The sequence below is a fragment of the Symphalangus syndactylus genome, chromosome 11, assembly GCF_028878055.3.
Source record: "Symphalangus syndactylus isolate Jambi chromosome 11, NHGRI_mSymSyn1-v2.1_pri, whole genome shotgun sequence".
NCBI classification, from domain to species: domain Eukaryota; kingdom Metazoa; phylum Chordata; class Mammalia; order Primates; family Hylobatidae; genus Symphalangus; species Symphalangus syndactylus.
In genome coordinates, this window is record NC_072433.2 from 109,182,643 (window position 1) to 109,201,326 (window position 18,684).

The window sequence follows — 18,684 nt, forward strand, 5'->3', positions numbered from 1 at the left end:
CTTGTGCAGGCACAACGGCTGTGGTTTTATGAAGGGAAAATAATCCAGATTCCTTGTGGTGGGGCTGCTGCCACAAATGGTCAGATCTGGATTATTGCTGGAGGCTGGCATCATCCCACAGTGACACAAGCATGATTGGATATCACATAACTTGAAATAACTGGCAATTGTTTTAGGTGAGAAAAGCTCAAGCAAGAGCAAACCAGACCAGCTCAAGTAAAGGCTTCAGTGTCTTTGATCTGAGGCTGACTTGAATGCCTGCAGCCAGAACAGAAGAATGAACACGGTTATCTTTGAAGCTCACACTGGTTGCTGGTTGCCCACTCAACAGATGTGAGCAGTTTAGTTGTCACCATAAATCAAGGGCTCCCCCACAATGTTATAAATAGGGATGGGTAAATATTTTGGATTCATCAACCTCCAAGTATTCTTCAGATGTTTTGGGTTCAACTAAACAGAATACATCGTGCAAAACACATACCCTCCTTGATTTTTTAGGACCATATGTGACTTATGGAAAATAGAATCCATATGTTTCTGCTTCATTTACACTTAAATCATCAAAAGGTTGTGTGTTGTAAGAGCCTTTTGATGTCCAAGATGCCTCTGCGCATGCTTAAAAAAAAAAAAAAAAAACGAGCAGCTTAAAAGTTTTGGTCGCTTGAAAATACCAGAGAGACACAGAGACAGGGAGAAGGAGAGAGAGACAGAGCACCTAGGAACGCCTGTTTTGCCAAGATGAAATACATTTGAACACCAGGAAGTTCAATTCTGACTGAAACTGCAAACCCATGAATTAAAAATGAGTCCAGAATTTGGGAAGAAACAAAGGCTCCACTCCAGCCAGTTTTAGAAGCAGCTTCGATGCATACAGAAAAGCAGCTGGCAACTCAGCCACAGCACCAGGGAAGAGAGGGCCGTGAGTGCACCATCAGCTACAGCTAACAAAGCCTGCAAGCTCTGTTATTCTTGGGCCTCCTAAGAGTTGCTCCAGCCAGGATAGAGACTCTGCCCTGCTTTAGCTCAGAAGTATCCACTCTCGTGATGTTTTCCTGAGGTTGTCCTGCCATAGGCCAACACTTCCTGTCTCTTCTGCCATCTGGCCCAAATAGACAGCCACTGGACTGAATACTGGGTGTGCATTTGGGATGATGTTTATTTATTGGGCACTTTCTTTAGAGAAAGACCACATTTAGTTCACAATAGAGCCAATAAAACATGCAGTTTGTGTAAAGTGAAAAGTGTGTCAACTAGGGGGCTACAGGTAAAAGGCAACATGTAAAACAGGGTTTTCTTGCCCCCATCTCAACATTTACTCACTGATATTATATCAGCTCTATGTCATTGTATGCATGTATTATTATTTCTGTATGTATCTTATGATTTCTGAAGCATCTAAATTAGAAATATTTTATATCATAAGTTAGATATCTAGAATAGTTAGAGCGTTATTGCAAGTTAGGGTATGAAACATTACTGTCCCTCGGGATCTCTAAGACTGTGTGGCCTAAAGAGTCACTTCAGCAGAATTAAGAGTCCTGTGAATTACCTCCATATCCCAATTACATTATCTGGGGACAAGGGGCAGGGTTGGGGAATATTAGTGGTCAAGTTTTGTTCTTTTTTTTTTTTTTTTTTTTTTGCTAACCAGTAAGGAACATTCAGTAAAAATGTTCCTTAATCTCACCACTTGTAGGTAACCACTGTTAACACTGGGGTGTATATTCTTTGAGTTAATTGTGTGTTTGTGTGCACATGAGCACACACAAAGAATTTGATGAGATTATGCTATTTATTCTGTTTTGTAGCTTCTCTTTTTCATTTAGCAATATATTGTAAACTTTTTCCCAGGTCAATAAACTGTTGCTTCATAAGCTTTAATGCTTGCAGAATATTTAATTGTGGAGTTGTAGTACAATTATCTTAATATCTCAGAGTATTTTAAAATATGAATCTTGAAAACACTACTTCAGATATATTTTTAAATACTAGCCTTAGTTTTTAAAATGTTTTCTATGTCTTAGGACATGTTAGAAAAATAGACTAAGCATAGCTTCTACATCTTGTCGTTGCTTGCATTTTAGACCAAATCATAGAACAAACTTTGAGAGTCATGGAGACGATCCTTCTTCCCTGTTTTAGAGGAGACCAAGCTCTTCTTCTTCTTCTTTTTTTTTCTTTTTCTTTTCCTTTTTTTTGAGATGGAGTTTCGCTCTTGTTGCTCAGGCTGGAGTGCAGTGGCATGATCTTGGCTCACTGCAACCTACACCCCTCGAGTTCAAGTGATTCTCCTGCCTCAGCCTCCCAAGTAGCTCGGATTACAGGTGTGTGCCGCCATGCCCGGCCAATTTTTGTATTATTAGTACAGACTGGGTTTCTCCATGTTGACCAGGCTGGTCTTGAACTCCTGACCTCAGGTGATCCACCTGCCTCAGCCTCCCAAAGTGTTGGGATTACAGGTGTGAGCCACTGCGCCTGGCCCAAGCTCTTCTATGTAGATGGTATTAGTATTAGTCAGGGTTCTCTAGAAGGACAGAACTATTAGAATAGATGTGTATATGATGGGAAGTTTATTAAGATGTATTGACTCACATGATCACAGGGTAAAGTTCCACAATAGGCCATCTGCAACCTGAGGAGTAGGGAAGCCCAAAACTTCAAAAGTAGGGAAGCCGACAGTGCAGCCTTCAGTCTGTGGCTAAAGGCCCAAGAGCTCCTGGCAAACCACTGGTGTAAGTCCGAGAGTCCAAAAGCTGAAGACCTGGAGTCCAATGTTCCAAGGCAGGAAGCATCCAGCATGGGAGAAAGCTGAAGACCAGAAGACTCAGCAAGTCAAGTTCTTCCACATTTTCCTGCTTTATTCTGGCCGCACTGGCAGCTGATTAGATGGTGCCCACCCAGATTGAGGGTGGGTCTGCCTCTCTCAGTCCACTGACTCAAAGGTTAATCTCCTTTGCAACACCCTCACAGACACACCCAGGAACAATACTTTGCATCCTTCAATCCAATCAAGTTGACACTCAATATTAACCATCACAGTATTTTTTAAAGTCCCTAGAAAAGATCAATAAGATAATTAGTAAATATTGTTTTCTTTTCTTCTTTAAAATAAAATGTTGTGTTTCTACATCAAGAAGAGCCTGTGACTTAAATTTATCTGTCCCTGTTGGTTGCTCAGTCCATCGGTAAAGTTCCTGGAGTCAATTTAAAAGAAAGCTGAAAGCCATACCTACTTTGTTATCTGTTTCCCATCAATTACTAGAGAACTCAGTCCCCTCCGTTTTGTTGACAGGTTGCCAGGATACATCCAGGCAACAAAGGCTGCGGTTCCTGTTACTCAGCAGCCTCAAAAACTCACACCAACTCCTGCAAGGAATGTGAATCTTGGAGCTCCCAGCTATTCTGTTCCTGTTTCCGTCAGCTCCTTCCCTGAAAACTCAGAGGTGCTCAGGCTAAAAGGCAAAATAAAAAGGTAAAGAACAAATGTCACAAGGTGAGGCTCTCGCAGGGTGTGTGCATTCTCTGTTGTCTGGTAGGTCTTAAATGTCAAACCTTTCAACTAGTAACAACTGCTTCTCTTAGATATTCTTGGTCTCTTCCATTGGCTTCTCACCAGTATTCAGTAACTATTTCCTTGCTATTGAAAATAAATCCAAATGATAATAATAATAATTAGTTCTTAAGTGAAAAATCTCAAGTACTACTAAACAAAACAATGAATGTCATTTTACTTCTTTGGATGCTGGCAATGATGAGTGAACTATGGATTAAATGTTCTAATACCTAAAAGATAATACAATTGTATTTAAAAGAATGATTTTTAAAATAACTTTCTTCAAAGAAAAGTAGATGAAGTCGGGTTTTAACATTAATTCAGAACTATATGTTTATTAGCCAGATTATCCACGAAAGAAAAGGGATGTTAAAGGCTATAATTACTCAATTGTCTTGGCTGGGTTTTTTTAATTACTTGAGATAAAATCGACATGGAGTAAATTGTAACCAGTCTTGAGTTCCTAAATTCAAGTTTCTAAAATCAACGAGTTTAACAGGTATATGCAACCACGTCATGATCACCTCAGTCAGGGCATGGGACATTTCTTTCACCCTGAATGTTTCCTCACATCCTTTCCAGGCAATCTTCCCTCCACAGGGGGCCACTGTTTTGATTTCTATCCTCAAAGAACAGTTGGCCGTTCATGAGCTTTGTAAGAATAGAATGATACCATATATATTATATTGTTGGACTGACGTCTCTGGCTCAGCAGAATGTTTTTTCAAGCATTTCAGTATGGCTTTTTAAGTTAGTAGTACAATTCTTTTTAAAGGTAAGTATAATTGCATTATATGCTTATTTTACATTTGTTTATTACATTGATTGGTATTTTGTTTGTTTCTGGTTTGGGCCTCTTATAACTAAAGCAGCTATAAAGATTCTTGCACAAAGTATTTTTCTCCTAATTTTATTTTTTATTTCTAACTTTTTTTCCAGCTTTACTGAGGTACGACTGACAAATAAAGATCACATATATTTGGGGTTTATCATGAAATGTGTTGATATATGTAGACATTGTGAAATGATTACCACAATCAAGCTAATTGAAGCATTCATCATATCACATAGTTACTTTTTTTTGGCTGTGGTGCGAATGCTTGAGATCTACTATCTTAACACATTTCAATTATTATTAATTATAATAATTCTTAATTATAGTCACAATGCTGTACATTAGGTTTCTAGCATTTACTCATCTTGTAGCTGAAGGTTTGTACCCTTTGCCTATCTTCTCTTCACCTCATCCTCCACTCATGGTAACCATTATTGCACTCAACAGGTAGGTATATGAAGATGCTCACCATCACTGATCATTAGGGAAATGCAAATAAAAATCACAAGGAGATATTACCGTACATTTGTGAGAATGGCTGTTAAAAAGACAAAAGATAACAAGTGTTGGTGAGAATGTGGAGAAAAGGGAACACTTATACACTGTTTGTGGGATTGTAATTTAATACAGCCATTATGGATTATGGAAAACAATATGGAAGTTCCTCAAAAAGTTAAAAGGAGAACTACCATCTGATCTAGCAATCCCACTGCTGGGTATATATCCAAAGAAAATGAAATTAGTATATTAAAGAGATATCTACACTCCCTTGTTCATTGCAGCATTATTAACAATGGTCAATATATGGTAACAAATTATCTATTAACAGATAAATGGATAAAGAAAATGTGGTATAAACATACAATAGAATATTATTGAACCTTAAAAAAGAAGAAAATCCTGCTATTTTCAACAATATGGATGAATTCTGAGGACATTATACTAAGTGAAAAAAGCCACATAAGGAAAGACAAACACTATGTGATCTCACTTATATGTGGGAAAAAAAAGGAAGCCTGCACAAGTCTTATTAGATATATGTTTTTATTTATTCTGGATTCGGACCCAGGAGTGAAACTAATGAGTGATAGGGTAGATATTCGTAATAAATATTGAATAATATGTCACAGTGGTCATAATTTGCATATTCCTGATGACTAATGGAGTACTTTTCATGAACTTCTTGGAGATTTGTATCTTTTAAAAAATTATCTCTTCATACCTTTTACCCATTTAACATTTTTTTCTTTTTAATATCTTTTTCATTGATGTATATCTCACATACAATAAAATGCACCCATTTTAAGTACAAAATTTGATGAGTTTTGACAAATGATTATATTCATGAAACCAACAAAGATATAAATATGAGAAAACGTCCATTAACCTTTGCAGTCAATTTTCCATTCATGCACCTACCCACCAAACAATAACTGATACACTTTCTGTCACTACAGATTAGCTTTGCTTATTCTACTGTTTCATATAAATGGAATAATTAAGTACCTATACTTTTTTTGCATTTGACTTTTTTGGCAGCACGTTATTCAAAGGGATCCATGTAGTGTATATTAGTAGTTTGTTCATTTGTATTGTGAAACAATATTCTATTGTATGAATATGCTATAATTTTGTATTCATTTATCTATTGATGTATATTTATGTTATTTCCAGTTTTTCACTACTATGAGTAAAGCTACTGTAAACATTTGTAAATGACTTTTTGTGGACATATACTTTCATTTTTGTTAGGTAATTATTTTAAATGTCAATACCGTTGGGCATTTTAGAATTTAACTTTATAAATTTAAATTTTTAGATAATCCAATTTTTAAATATATGTCTTGCAGACATTTCTTTCCAATCTATGCCTTGCCTTTTAATTTTCTTAATTTTTTTAATGTGCAGAACTTTATAATTAGAGAAAGTATAATTTATTATATTTTTCTTTTATACTTAGTTCTTTTGTGTTTTGTCTAACAAATCTTTGCAAATATTAGGATCATAGGTATTCTCTTCTTAAAGTTTTATCATTTTTGCTTTTATATTTAGTTCCATGATCCATCTTGAGTTAATTTTTGTGTGTAGTGAAAGCAGGGAGTTGATATTTTCTCCCTATGTGCATCCAGTTGTTCCACTCTCATTTGTTAAAAAGATTTTCCTCTCTCCATCGAATTGTCTTGGCATCTTCATCAAAAATGAATTGATCATGTATGTAAATTGACCATATGATTCTGGACTGTGTATGCTGTTACATGGGTCTGTTTGTCTATCCTTATTGGCATATTAATTTTATTTTTTATTTTTTATTATACTTTAGGGTTTTAGGGTACGTGTGCACAATGTGCAGGTTTGTTACATATGTATCCATGTGCCATGTTGATTTCCTGCACCCATTAACTTGTGATTTATGGCATATTAATTTTAATAAGCCAACTTATATTATTTGAATACTTGAAGCAAGTATTCAAAATAAATATGGAAGCTGAGTTCTTCCATGACTGCTTACTAGTGAACCATACGCAAAAATTAGAATCAGGTTGGGCAGTCCTCCTTGCATATTGCCCAAATGTTTCCCCAGGCAGCAACCTTATTTTAAGTGATTCTGTAATAAGCAAAAGCCAAAAATATAGTTATAAACTTATTGAGGAACCATAATCCCAGTGAAAAAAATAAGAATTTTTCAAGCCCATTAGTATAGAATGTGACTTGAACTTAATTTTTATTTATTAATTTATTCAGTAATTTATTGAGCATCTACTGTATTCCAGACACTGTTCTAGACAGGAAAAAGCAGGAGGAGAATATATATTTGTTCACAATTTCTGCAAGAAAACATTATTTATAACATCAACTGTGTTTCCTATTTAACAGTATATTTCTCACAATTACAGAGAAAAATCTATACCTGGTAAAATACGCATCAGAATAAATGTCATCACATACTCTTACGAATTGACAGAAAATTATAAACATTCAAATGTTAACTAAGAAAAAATATTTTCCAGCCTTTCCAAATCTTGCTATCACTTCCATAAAATTCCTATTTCTTTTGAGCCTAAAATGTAAACTATTGCTTCTATTAGTTGCATTTTCCAGATTATTTTATTCATTCATTCATTTATTTCTTTGAGAAAGGGTCTTGCTCTGTCACCCAGACTGGAGTGCAGCAGCACTATCACAGCTCACTGCACCCTCGACCTCCTTGGCTCAAGTGATCCTCCTACCCCAGTCCCCCAAGTAGCTGGGACTACAGGCGTGCACCACCACGCCTGGCTAATATTTTTTATATTTTATAGTGATGAGATCTTACTATATTGCCCAAGGTGATCTTGAACTCCTGAGCTCAAGCAATCTTCCCACTCTGGCTCCCAAAATGCTGAGATTACATGCGTGAGCGGTGGCGCCCAGCTCCAGCTTATTTTATAATTTAAATCTTATCTATTACTTCTAAGAGAATTTTTAGTTTGACCAACTAGACATTCATATGACTGTTTCTTCTCTGGATCTACATAATTTGAATAAATATGTAATCTTATTTTAACTCATTTTCCCAGACTATCTGGTGAATGATAAATTTTCAGGATTATATGCAATTCTAGAAGTAAGTTGTAAATGGTGAAGAATGTGAACAATTCCAGAACACCCTTCCTGAGGGATCAGTGATGATTTCTGTGGAGTCTTACAAACACGGAGAAGCAATTTCTAAATATGATTGCACACAAATACAGCAACAGGAATACACTATGTTGGGGCAGCAGAGAGGGAGAATATAAAGAAGGCAAGTTGTTAATCGGTTAAAAAAGATGGCAAACTGCAAATAGAAAGTCCCCCAAGGTGCAATGCAGCCAAGCGTTTTTTGAGAGGAGACTCCTACAGGAGCCTTATGGAGTTCTGTGCAGACAGTACTTAGTAGGATTCTGGTTGCAGTGAGTGCTGTAAGTTCACATTGATTAATAACTTGATGTCTTAATGCTAAAATGAAATCTAATTTAAATGGTCTAATGGAAGGGTTAGAAAGTTTTCTTGTCTTTGCCCAAATGGTAAATAGGTAAGGGCTCGTAAGCCATACACTCTGCCATTGTAGGACAAAAGCAGTCAATGACAAACATAAATGAATAAACATGGCTGGGTTTCAATAAAATTTTATTTACAAAAGAGCTGAACGATGACTAGATTTATCCTGTAGGCCGTAGTTTGTCAGCCCTTCTAATGTTCAAGGAGTTCTGATGAGGTATCTTCCAAAAATCACACATTGATATTGAAAGGCCTGTGGCCTTGAAAATATTCTTCTTGAGTGCCTGGTACTTGGGGGTTCTCTTTAGAAGGGAGATGACTAGATAATTATATGCAGAAGAATGAAATGAAATCCTTATCTCTCGCCATAGAAAAAAATCAAATCAGGAAGGACTACAGCAAATCTAAGACATAAAACTATAAAACTTCTAGAAGAAAACACTGGCAAAAGACTGTAATACGTTGGTCTGGTCAAAGACTTCTTGAGTAAGACCTCAAAAGCACAGGCAACCAAAACAAAAATGGACAAATGGGATCACAGCCAGCTAAGAAGCTTCTACTGAGCAAAGGAAACAATCAACAAAGTGAAGAGACAACCCACAAATTGGAGAAAATATTTGCAAACTACCCATCTGACAAGGGATTATCAGATAATATAAGGAGCCCAAACAACTCAATAGTGAAAAACCAAATTATACATTTTTAAAATGGGCAAAAAGCCAGGCTTGGTGCCATGCACCTATAATCCCAGCTACTCAGGAGGCTGAGGTGGGAGGATCACTTGAGGCCCTAAGTTAAAGACCAGCCTGGGCGACATATCAAGACTTCATCTCAAAAAAAATTTTTTAACTAGAGAAAAATTAAAAATGGGCAAAAGGTCTATATACATATTTCAAAAGAAGTCACGCAAACAGTCAAAAAATATTCAACATCACTAATCATCAAAGAAATGCAAATCAAAACTAAAACAAGATATCTCATCTCAGGTAAAATGGATTTTATCAGAAAGACAGGCAATATTGATCGCTGGCGAGTATGTGGAGAAAGGGCAACACTTGTACACTGTTGGTAGGAATGTAAGTTAGTACAGCCACTATGAACAGTATGAAAGTTCTTCACAAAACTAAAAGTAGAACTACAATATGATCCAGCAAACTAATTGCTGGGTATATAGACAAAAAAAGTCGAAATCAGTATGTCAAAGAGATATCTGCACTCCCATATTTATTGCAGCAATATCCATAAGAGCCAAGGTATGGAGTCAAGATAAGTGTCCATCAGAGGATCAATGGATAAAGAAAATGTGGCACATATACACAAAGGAATATTATTCAGCCATAAAAAGAGTAAAATCCTGTCATTTACAACATCATGGATGGAACTAGAGGACATTATGTTAAGTGAAATAAGCTAAGCACAGAAAGACAGTAGAACATGTTCTCACTCAAATGTGGCAGCTAAAAAAAAAAAAATGTGATCTCATTGAGGTAGAGAGTAGAATGATGATTGCCAGAGCTGGGAAGGGTAATGGGAAATGGATAAATAGGGGTTGGTTAATGAGCACAAAAATACAGTTAGAGGGAATAAGATGTAATGTTCAGGAGCATAATAGGGCAACTATAGATAACAATAAGCTATTGTAAATATTTCAAAATAATGAAAAGAGTAGAATTGTGACGTTCCCAACACAAAATAATGATAAATGCTTGAGGAGGTAGATATCCCAATTATCCTGATTTGATTATTACATGTTATATGCTTGTATCAAAATATCATACCTATCCTGTAAATATGTACAACTATTATGTATTCATAATAATTAAAAATTTAAAAAAGAAGAGATCTGACTTCCAATGGAAATTAAATTTTGAAAGTATCAGCACTCAGAACATATGTGGTCAAGAAAAACAATGTATGAATAAACTTAGCTCAGGGAAGCCAAACTCTGTGATTCGCCTTCAGCTTTCTATCTAGTTAGGCACTGCCCCCAGCACAAGTGATTAGCTGCTCATATGGCTACCTTTGGTGTGCCTGTCTAGGTCAATTCTCTAGGGAGCAGCAGCCCATCTATTCTGGTTGCTCACTACTTGATAATCTTTACCATGAGGTATAGTGCTTTCTCTAGTTCATGGTCCTTGGAGAGATTCTCATTTAACTTGGATTCAGTATAGTTATGCTTTTAAAGCTATAATATTTTTATAATGCTAATTCCTTGAGATAGTATTATAAAAATGATCAAGAGTTAAATGATCACATATGCATAAGACTTGAGAAAATATTACAAAGCTGTCTGATAACGCTTCTTTTCCAAAAGCCCCTTTATGTTTTTTATTCCTCATATAAATAATGAACTTCAGTTTTGTTTAAAAATTTAATATAAAATCAAGCTAATATCACTCAGCTCAGTCAACATTAAATTTATTTTGTTATGACCTACGATGTGCCTGGCACTGGGCTAGGTGCTGGGGATATAACTATGTAGAGAGCTAGTATGTCTCTATTGTCTTGAAGTTCACATGCAATTTAAGGAGATAAATATTACACATGCAAACAAACAGAACAAAAACATAGGTGCTGAGTGCTGTAAAGGAGATAAACAGTGGCATCACTGAACGTAACTATGATGGATGGTGATGGTGACATCAGTTCCATGAATGAACATGAAAGGGCATGTGTATGGGTACAGGTGGGTGTGTAAGTATGTGTGTTTGGGACAGAGGGAGGGAAATTACTTGAAAAAGTGTAGTCAAGTGTTCAAGGCCAGCGTGGCCAAAATGGTGAAACCCCGTCTCTACTAAAAATACAAAAATTATCCAGGCGTGGTGGCAGGTGCCTGTAATCCCAGCTACTTGGGAGACTGAGGCAGGAGAATCGCTTGAACCTGGAGCCAGAGGTTGCAGGGAGCCAGATTATGCCACTGCACTTCAGCCTGGGCGACAGAGTGAGACTCTGCCTCAAAAAAAAAAAAAAGAAAAAAAAGAGTAGTTAGGAAAGGCCTGAGTTGACGATATTTAAATAGAGACCTGAAGGATAAAATAAGAAAGCCAAGCAAAAAACTGGAGGAAGATTCTATGCAATGGCAAGAGCATGTGCAAAGCCTCTTCCCAGTCCCTCCCCCAGTCCCCCCCAAAGTGAGAGAGAGTTTGACTTGCCTGAGGAAGTGAGAGGTGAACATGGATGGAGCATGGTGCAGAAAGGGGAGAGCAAAAGGAGACAGGCAGAGACTGAGGGAGGTACCAGGTTACACAGGGCATTCAAGGTCAAGAGGTTGGATTTTATTTTATTTATTTTTTCTTTTTTTTGAGACGGAGTCTCGCTCTGTCGCCCAGGCTGGAGTGCAGTGGCGCAATCTAGGCTCACTGCAAGCTCCCTCCCGGGTTCACGCCATTCTTCTGCCTCAGCCTGCGAGTAGCCGGGACTACAGGCGCCCGCCACCACGCCCGGCTAATTTTTTTGTATTTTTAGTAGAGACGGAGTTTCACCGTGGTCTCGATCTCCTGGCCTCGTGATCCGCCCGCCTCGGCCTCCCAAAGTGCTGGGATTACAAGCATGAGCCACCGCGCCCGGCCGGATTTTATTTTGAGAGTAGTGGGACAACCATGGAGCAGTCAGTCAGCAGAGGTTTAAGTTGTGATTGTAGCTTAAGGAGTTAAATGTGACTGCTCTGAAAAGGATAGATGGGGGTTGAGAGCGGAAGTGCCTCTTCACCTACGTGGTTGAAACAGCCCACAGATGCGAGGCGCACCCTTCATCTGCCTGGCATTAGATTTATGAGTGCAGGCAAAACAGCCAAAAGGAATAACCAACCACTTCAATGCTAGATGTGGAAATGCTTCTACATAAATTGATGTAATATCACAAGAGGTTATCCAATATCAAATGGGTAGAATGAAGACAGGAGTAAAAAAACATCGGAAAGGAGATACGTTAAAATACAAAGGCAGAAAATACTAAGACGAGAAGGGGAGCAGAAGGAAAATAAATTAAATCCAAAACTACCATGCATGTCTTTCTTCATGAGGGAGCATACAGGCAGGAAAAGAGTAAGGGACCTCCCATCTTTGGGACAGCTACATCATGTTAATGCTATCATTTGTCCTTGTTTGACACTCTTCTACCTGTGGAGAATTTCCAAATCTGGCTCAATTATAGACAAAATATTCAGTCTCACTCCTGTATTAAAATGAAATCTACTTCTTTCTGGGCACCACAGGCAGCATCTCCAATGTTCTTGTGCTGTTTTATAGTATATTCCAAATTTTATCCTCGCTTTGCTCCTGTTTATGTAGAGCATACGGAATGGGTATGAACTGGATAAACAGCAATGCCCATGAGCTACCGATGCCAAGGGGACATTTAATGGGGTTACACACAAGTGTCTTGGCACAGCAGGATGGGGGATCCATTTTAGGTTAGGATTCCATATAGGAAATGACACCACAAAATGGAAATGTGTTTTCAGCTTTTATTTTTTTTTATTGTATTTTATTTTATTTTATTTTTTTGAGACAGTCTGTTGCTCAGGCTGGAGTGCCGTGGCCTGCAACTCTCAGGTTCAAGCTATTCTCATCCTTCAGCCAGCTGAGTAGCTGGGATTACAGGTGTGTGCCACCACCCCTGGCTAAGTTTTTTTTTTTTTTTTTTTTTTTTGAGATGGAGTCTCTGTCTCCCTCTGTTGCCAGACTGGAGTGCAGTGGTGCAATTTTGACTCACCGCAACCTCTTCTTGGTTCAAGTGATTCTCCTGCCTCAGCCTCCCAAGTAGCTGGGACTACAGGCGTGTGCCACCACACCTGGCTAATTTTTGTATTTTTAGTAGAGACAGGGTTTTGCCATGTTGGTCAGGATGTTCTTGATCTCTTCACCTCATGATCCATCCACTTCAGCCTCCCAAAGTGCTGGAATTACAGGCGTGAGCCACTGCACCCGGGCCTGGCTAATTTTCTCTAGAGATGAGGTTTCACCATGTTGGCCAGGCTAGTCCTGAACTCCTGACCTCAAGTGACCTTCCCGCCTTGGCCTCCCAAAGTGCTGGGATTATAGGCATGAACCACTATACCCAGCTCACAGCATGATCATCTTTCTTTTGGGGGCAGTAGGAGAGAATCTGTTTCGTTGGTCTTCCTGGCTTCAAGAGGTGCCTGCATTTTTTTGGCTCTTACATCCCTTCTTTGGAACAGCTAATTAAGGCCCTTTCACACTTCAAATTTTTTCTGCTGCTGTGTCTCTCTCACTGACTGGGGAAGAAGTTCTCCATATTTGATGACTCATGTGATTAGACTGGGCCCCTCACTTCTAATGCTGCTTTCTCCAGAGTATAATGAAGTTAAAATATAAGCCACATTTTTCTAGTAGTGAGCTGGAATTTTTGGCATTGCCTTATCTCTCCAGCCAAATGGAAAATCCAGAGGACACTAGCAGTGGTGTCAACTATGGGGTGCTATATTCTTCACTCTCTTTCTAATGGCATCTTGTCCTTATTGGGTATTCTTGTTGGGTTGTCCTAAACTTAAAGCTCAGATAGATAGTGGAAATAATGAAACAAAGTGAAACAACACAGAAGATGGGAAAAAAGACCCTGTGAAAACACAAGAAAGATAGGACACATCAGCATCCACAAAGTTGATTTTAAATTAAACTCTTCCCATCCAATATCCTAATATTTCCAATCTTACGTGTGATTTAAAATATACACGTCATCTTTGTGTTTACTATCTGCAAACAGAACAAGGCAGTTGAGAGTTATTGGCCATGGAGTGGAAGGAGGCTTTCTATAAATGTTGAACCACAAAAAAATTTAAACTGGAAGCTGAAGAGGTTTTTAAATGAACCATCACCACATCGCATGTTTGTTTGGGTCTGGGGATACAAAGAATGAACAAGTTTTCCCTAGACACCAGGAGACTCATTCTGGTGGTATTCTCCAGCAGTGGATATCTTGTATAAGCTTTCCTGGGAAATGAGAATTTGTAGGGCTGAGGATTCTGAATCATCAGTGAGCTCTAACTATGTGGCCCATGAAAGAGAGCCTTGTTGCCATGATTCAGCGACGTCAAATGGTATGACAATCGTATTATGATGACTTATTCACATAGAAGGATGAGAGATGTGGGGAGAACAGCAACAAACAGCCCATGTTCAGAAACAGCCTTCAGTTTGTGGGCACATGCAAACTACCAGGTCTCCAGAGTCATCGCCAGGAATGTCATGGCGAGCATATCGGAAAATAGAGGCACATTCATTCATGCAAACCGCAGAGGTCCAGCCATCTTTATGGACTCTGCTGTTTTTGACTTTCTTCCCAGGCATTTTCCTCAGAAACAGCTTTGCGTGGAGAGGGCATTATTAACAAAGGGTGTTGATGTCTGTAATGAATGGTATTGACAATCAGCGAAAGTGTTAGCCAGGCTCCAGGAGGCACTGACCTCCTGGAGGTGGACAGAAATAAGGCACAACTTTGAAACTGCTTTAAAGTAAGTGAGTGATGTGTTAGAAAGGTTCCTCCTGGATTCAGTGAGCCCATCTCTCTTATGCCAATTTATCCTGGCCTAGCAGCTCCATTCATGCACAACTGTATTCTTCATTGTGTTTGTTTCCACCTGGACACACAGAAGTGACCACACTTCTGATACTAACACAGTGTGGCTCGGAAGTCTGTGCCAAAAGTGTCGCACCGAGTTCAACTAAATCAAGAGTATAAAGACAGTGGGAACTCTGTGCAAGCATATCACATAATGGGGGCTGGCAAACATATGCATCTATTTGCAGTTCTTTTAAAATATAGATATTAAAATATGGTTATCTGTGGGTTTTTCCATCCAATGTTTAAAAACCATAATATATCAATTTTAGACACTTGATGGCTATAGATCTCATTCTAGGTTGAGAAGGGGCTACTATACTGTTCTTATACATTTGCAGTTCAAACTAATTTATAGGTATTTCTTGACAAAATGGACAGCTTGGCAGAAAGAAAAAGGGTACCAAATCCTGTAATCTCCACAAGGAAGCATAATTCTTTTATAAAGTATTTCCAGAGCAAATCTTTACAATCCAACTATGATCTATATTGCTAATAGCTTATTTATGGTTCTTTTAATTGGCTGATTATTTCTTTAAAGTAATAATCCGACAGTCCTCATCTGGGGCGTCATTTAATGGTGAAGAAAGGTCCATTGGCTTAAATAGAAGCGTAGATCTTGCGATATCAACCGATCAATAAATAATTATGGGAATGCCTCCAAAAAGTTTAGGTGATCCACAAAACACAATTTTGTCTGTTTGTGTTTTCCTTTTTCTCTTTTTATTTCTTCTATAATCCCACCTGTAGCTGTTCTAAACACTGGCTGCTTTATTTTCTCTCTAAAGTTATGTATATATCATCTTCTATAACCCTTTGATAACTTATGAAAATTCCTTCTTAGGTCACCGATTCTGCCTTTTCTTCTTGGATTTTACCCTCCCCCCTAGACTGAAGCATTTCAGCCCTAATCTACTTTGATTAGGAAGATTCCTTTCTAAATATTCTAAATATTTACTAATAAATATGTTGTATTTATAACAATTATATCCTAGAAGACTTCAGTTGGATTCTCAGTTCCTTGAAGTGATTTTCAATATTTAATTAAGAAGAAAAATGTCCCCACAGGACACTTTCAAGCAAGAAGCGTGAACTATAAATTAGTGAATCCGGCTATTGAGAAGCATTGGAAGAGTAAAGGCTGGCCCTCTGAGCTACAGGCACAGCTGTTTCTCAGCATCAGCTTATGTTAGATGTTGCCACACAGGAATGTGGGCTCTGTTCTGCCAGCTCTTCCACTTTTCAAGAGAAACCAAAAATCCTTATTTTATGTGACATCTCCCAATTTTAAAATAATGGGAACTAACTCAAGCAGTTTTGACTTTCTGCAGGCTAAAAGGAACATAGCTATGGACCAGATGTGCCTATGAGCCAATGCTTAAACAATCTTGGAAAAAGACATACTGGTATAGAGCTATTCTGTTGGAATAAAATTATCCCAAATGTGAGAAAATATGGCACGTGAAATTCCCCTGAAGACTTGCTATTTGACTCTTCCACTTTTTTCTTTTTTGGGCTATACTTTGAATTTCTATATATTATAGGCCTCTAATGTGATTATACTGACGGTTTGTATAACCAGTGCTCCACCACTGCAAATGTCAATGTTACAATTATGTGATCATACCTGTGTGGCATTCATGACTCTTGGGTACTCTGTGATTTGGATACTCAATATAGAGTGAAAATTACAGGTTTGATCTAACAATAGTTTTCATAGGGTGATATTATAAGCCTTAACAACATAAAATGCCTTTTGCAGAGGGCTCTAGTTAGAAGTGCAAAGAGTGCATTTCTCCCACTTTTTACATAGCTTTTCTAACACCATGGACTGTTATGTTCATACCCGACAATTAGATTGAATGAAAGTGAAAGAACTTATTTCTTGGCCTAAAATTATTCATAGTGAAGGGGGGACAAAGAAAAGGAATTTTTTCATTAGTTATTTATAATCAGCCTAGAAATGCCAATATTTTCTCAAAGCCATGCCTCAAGCTAAGTGGCTTTTATGAAAATGTTTCCACTTTCTACCTTTCAAATACTGCTCCTATGTTTCTTAAACCATACTGCCTCTAGGTTCCAGCTGCTCTCACATGGCCTTTCTCACTCACATCAGATTGGCTAATGTCTGCAGATGCCACAGGACCAGATGCTGCCTAGGAGAGAGTATGCAGAACCAGTGAGAATGAGCCAGACCAGCTGCTCTCAACACTCCTGGTCATCTTTGGTCTATGAGTAGGATCACTTTGCTGTGGCTCCCTCTGTGGCAGTGGTGGCCTTGTGGCTGCGGGGTCAGCAGGTGAAGAGTGTCATATAAAATTTAGCAAAACACAAGCATGCTTAGAACAGTAGGTTTCCCTTATGAATTTGTTCAGCTACTGGAAAATGGAAGCACAATACATTCTAGCTCTTAAAGCACTGCGATAGTGTAAAAATAACAAAAATGCATTTTCAGTGGTCTGAATGAGTTGAGGATTAAATGTTCAGATAAGCATCTTATTTTGTAAGATTCTATGAAATAATTAATTTGCATTTATATTTATTGCAATATTTAAGTAAAATGCAGCTTGAATATCACAGATTACTATTACTTATATTTTGAGGGTTGTTACATCCGTCTGAACTATTAAAACTTAGGAGAGGCACCTTATGGAGTTGAAAATCAGATCTCCAAGGAGGAGGCACAGACTGCCTGGTGATTGCATGTGGTGGGGAAGGGTCAGTTCGTCTGGTTTTGCACATTTGGTTGGATTCAGCTGCTGCTACTGAAAAGAACTGCTGCTGCTGGGGTAGAAGAGTGTTGCTGGAATAATGCTCACAGCGACCACATGCACACAGGAAGCCTTTAAAAGGATTAAATGCCCTCTTGCTCCCCAATTCTTGAATTCTCCTTCCACTATTCCTGTTGGCAGAGTGTAACACAGAGCCAGCTTGTAAAGCAGAAATGGGCTGTGCAGATTCCCTGTACCCATATCATAAAGCTAAATATAGAAAAGAAGGTTGGGAGTACAGAGACAATAAGTTAATAACTGGCACAATATTGCTATCTGCTAGCTCTTTAAGAAGGTTGTGGAAAAAAATGGGCTATTTTTTATAAAACATAGTCATTAAATTTTTTTTCTTAAAAGAATCTCTAAAAAAGGAAGTGTTGTGATCAATTTCATAAGAACCATTAATCCAGTATTTATAGTATCAATTTTTTTAATTTCTGATTTTTAAGAAGTGTATATTTAATAAGTCAATTTTGCACCCAAACCTCTACTCCCTCAAAAAAAAATTCCTTCATCAAAAAAAATCTGAAATTTGAAATAACGTTACTAGAATTAATTGTGCTAATCACCAGTATTAAAATACAGATATCTCTCAATTAGTATTAGGTCTTCATTTGAATAACAGACTCTTAAAAATGGCTAAAATAAAAATAAAAATTTACTTTTCTTATGTAAATAAAGTCCAAGGAAGGCACTCCAGGGCTTCTATGATAGTTCCAGCATTACCAGGGACCCAAATCCATCCAGGTCTCTGCTCTGTCATATCAAGGGTTACATAAATGAAATCTGTTCTCAAGTGGCTGCTAAAGCACCAGTCATCACATCCATCTTCTAAGCATCAGTAAGAAGGAAAGGAAGAGAAACAGTTGTTCTCTTCTTCCTTTTCAAGAATTGTTCTTACAAGTTCCACACAATATTTTCGCTAACTA

General features: G+C 37.9%; 1 protein-coding gene across 5 annotated transcripts in view; it reads left to right on the top strand.

Annotated features, from left to right (window-relative positions):
- ZNF474 (zinc finger protein 474) overlaps positions 1-18,684 on the top strand; it is a 70,607-nt gene that overhangs the window by 44,871 nt on the left and 7,052 nt on the right. For 2 of the 5 annotated variants that reach the window (XM_055232635.2, XM_055232636.2), the window contains exons 1-2: positions 1,712-2,324; positions 3,293-3,472. The gene's annotated coding sequence lies outside the window, so the exon portion shown is untranslated. Of the gene's footprint in view, positions 1-1,711; positions 2,325-3,292; positions 3,473-17,118; positions 17,276-18,684 lie in introns of those variants that run through there. The other 3 variants (XM_055232637.2, XM_055232638.2, XM_055232639.2) reach the window with 2 other exon arrangements.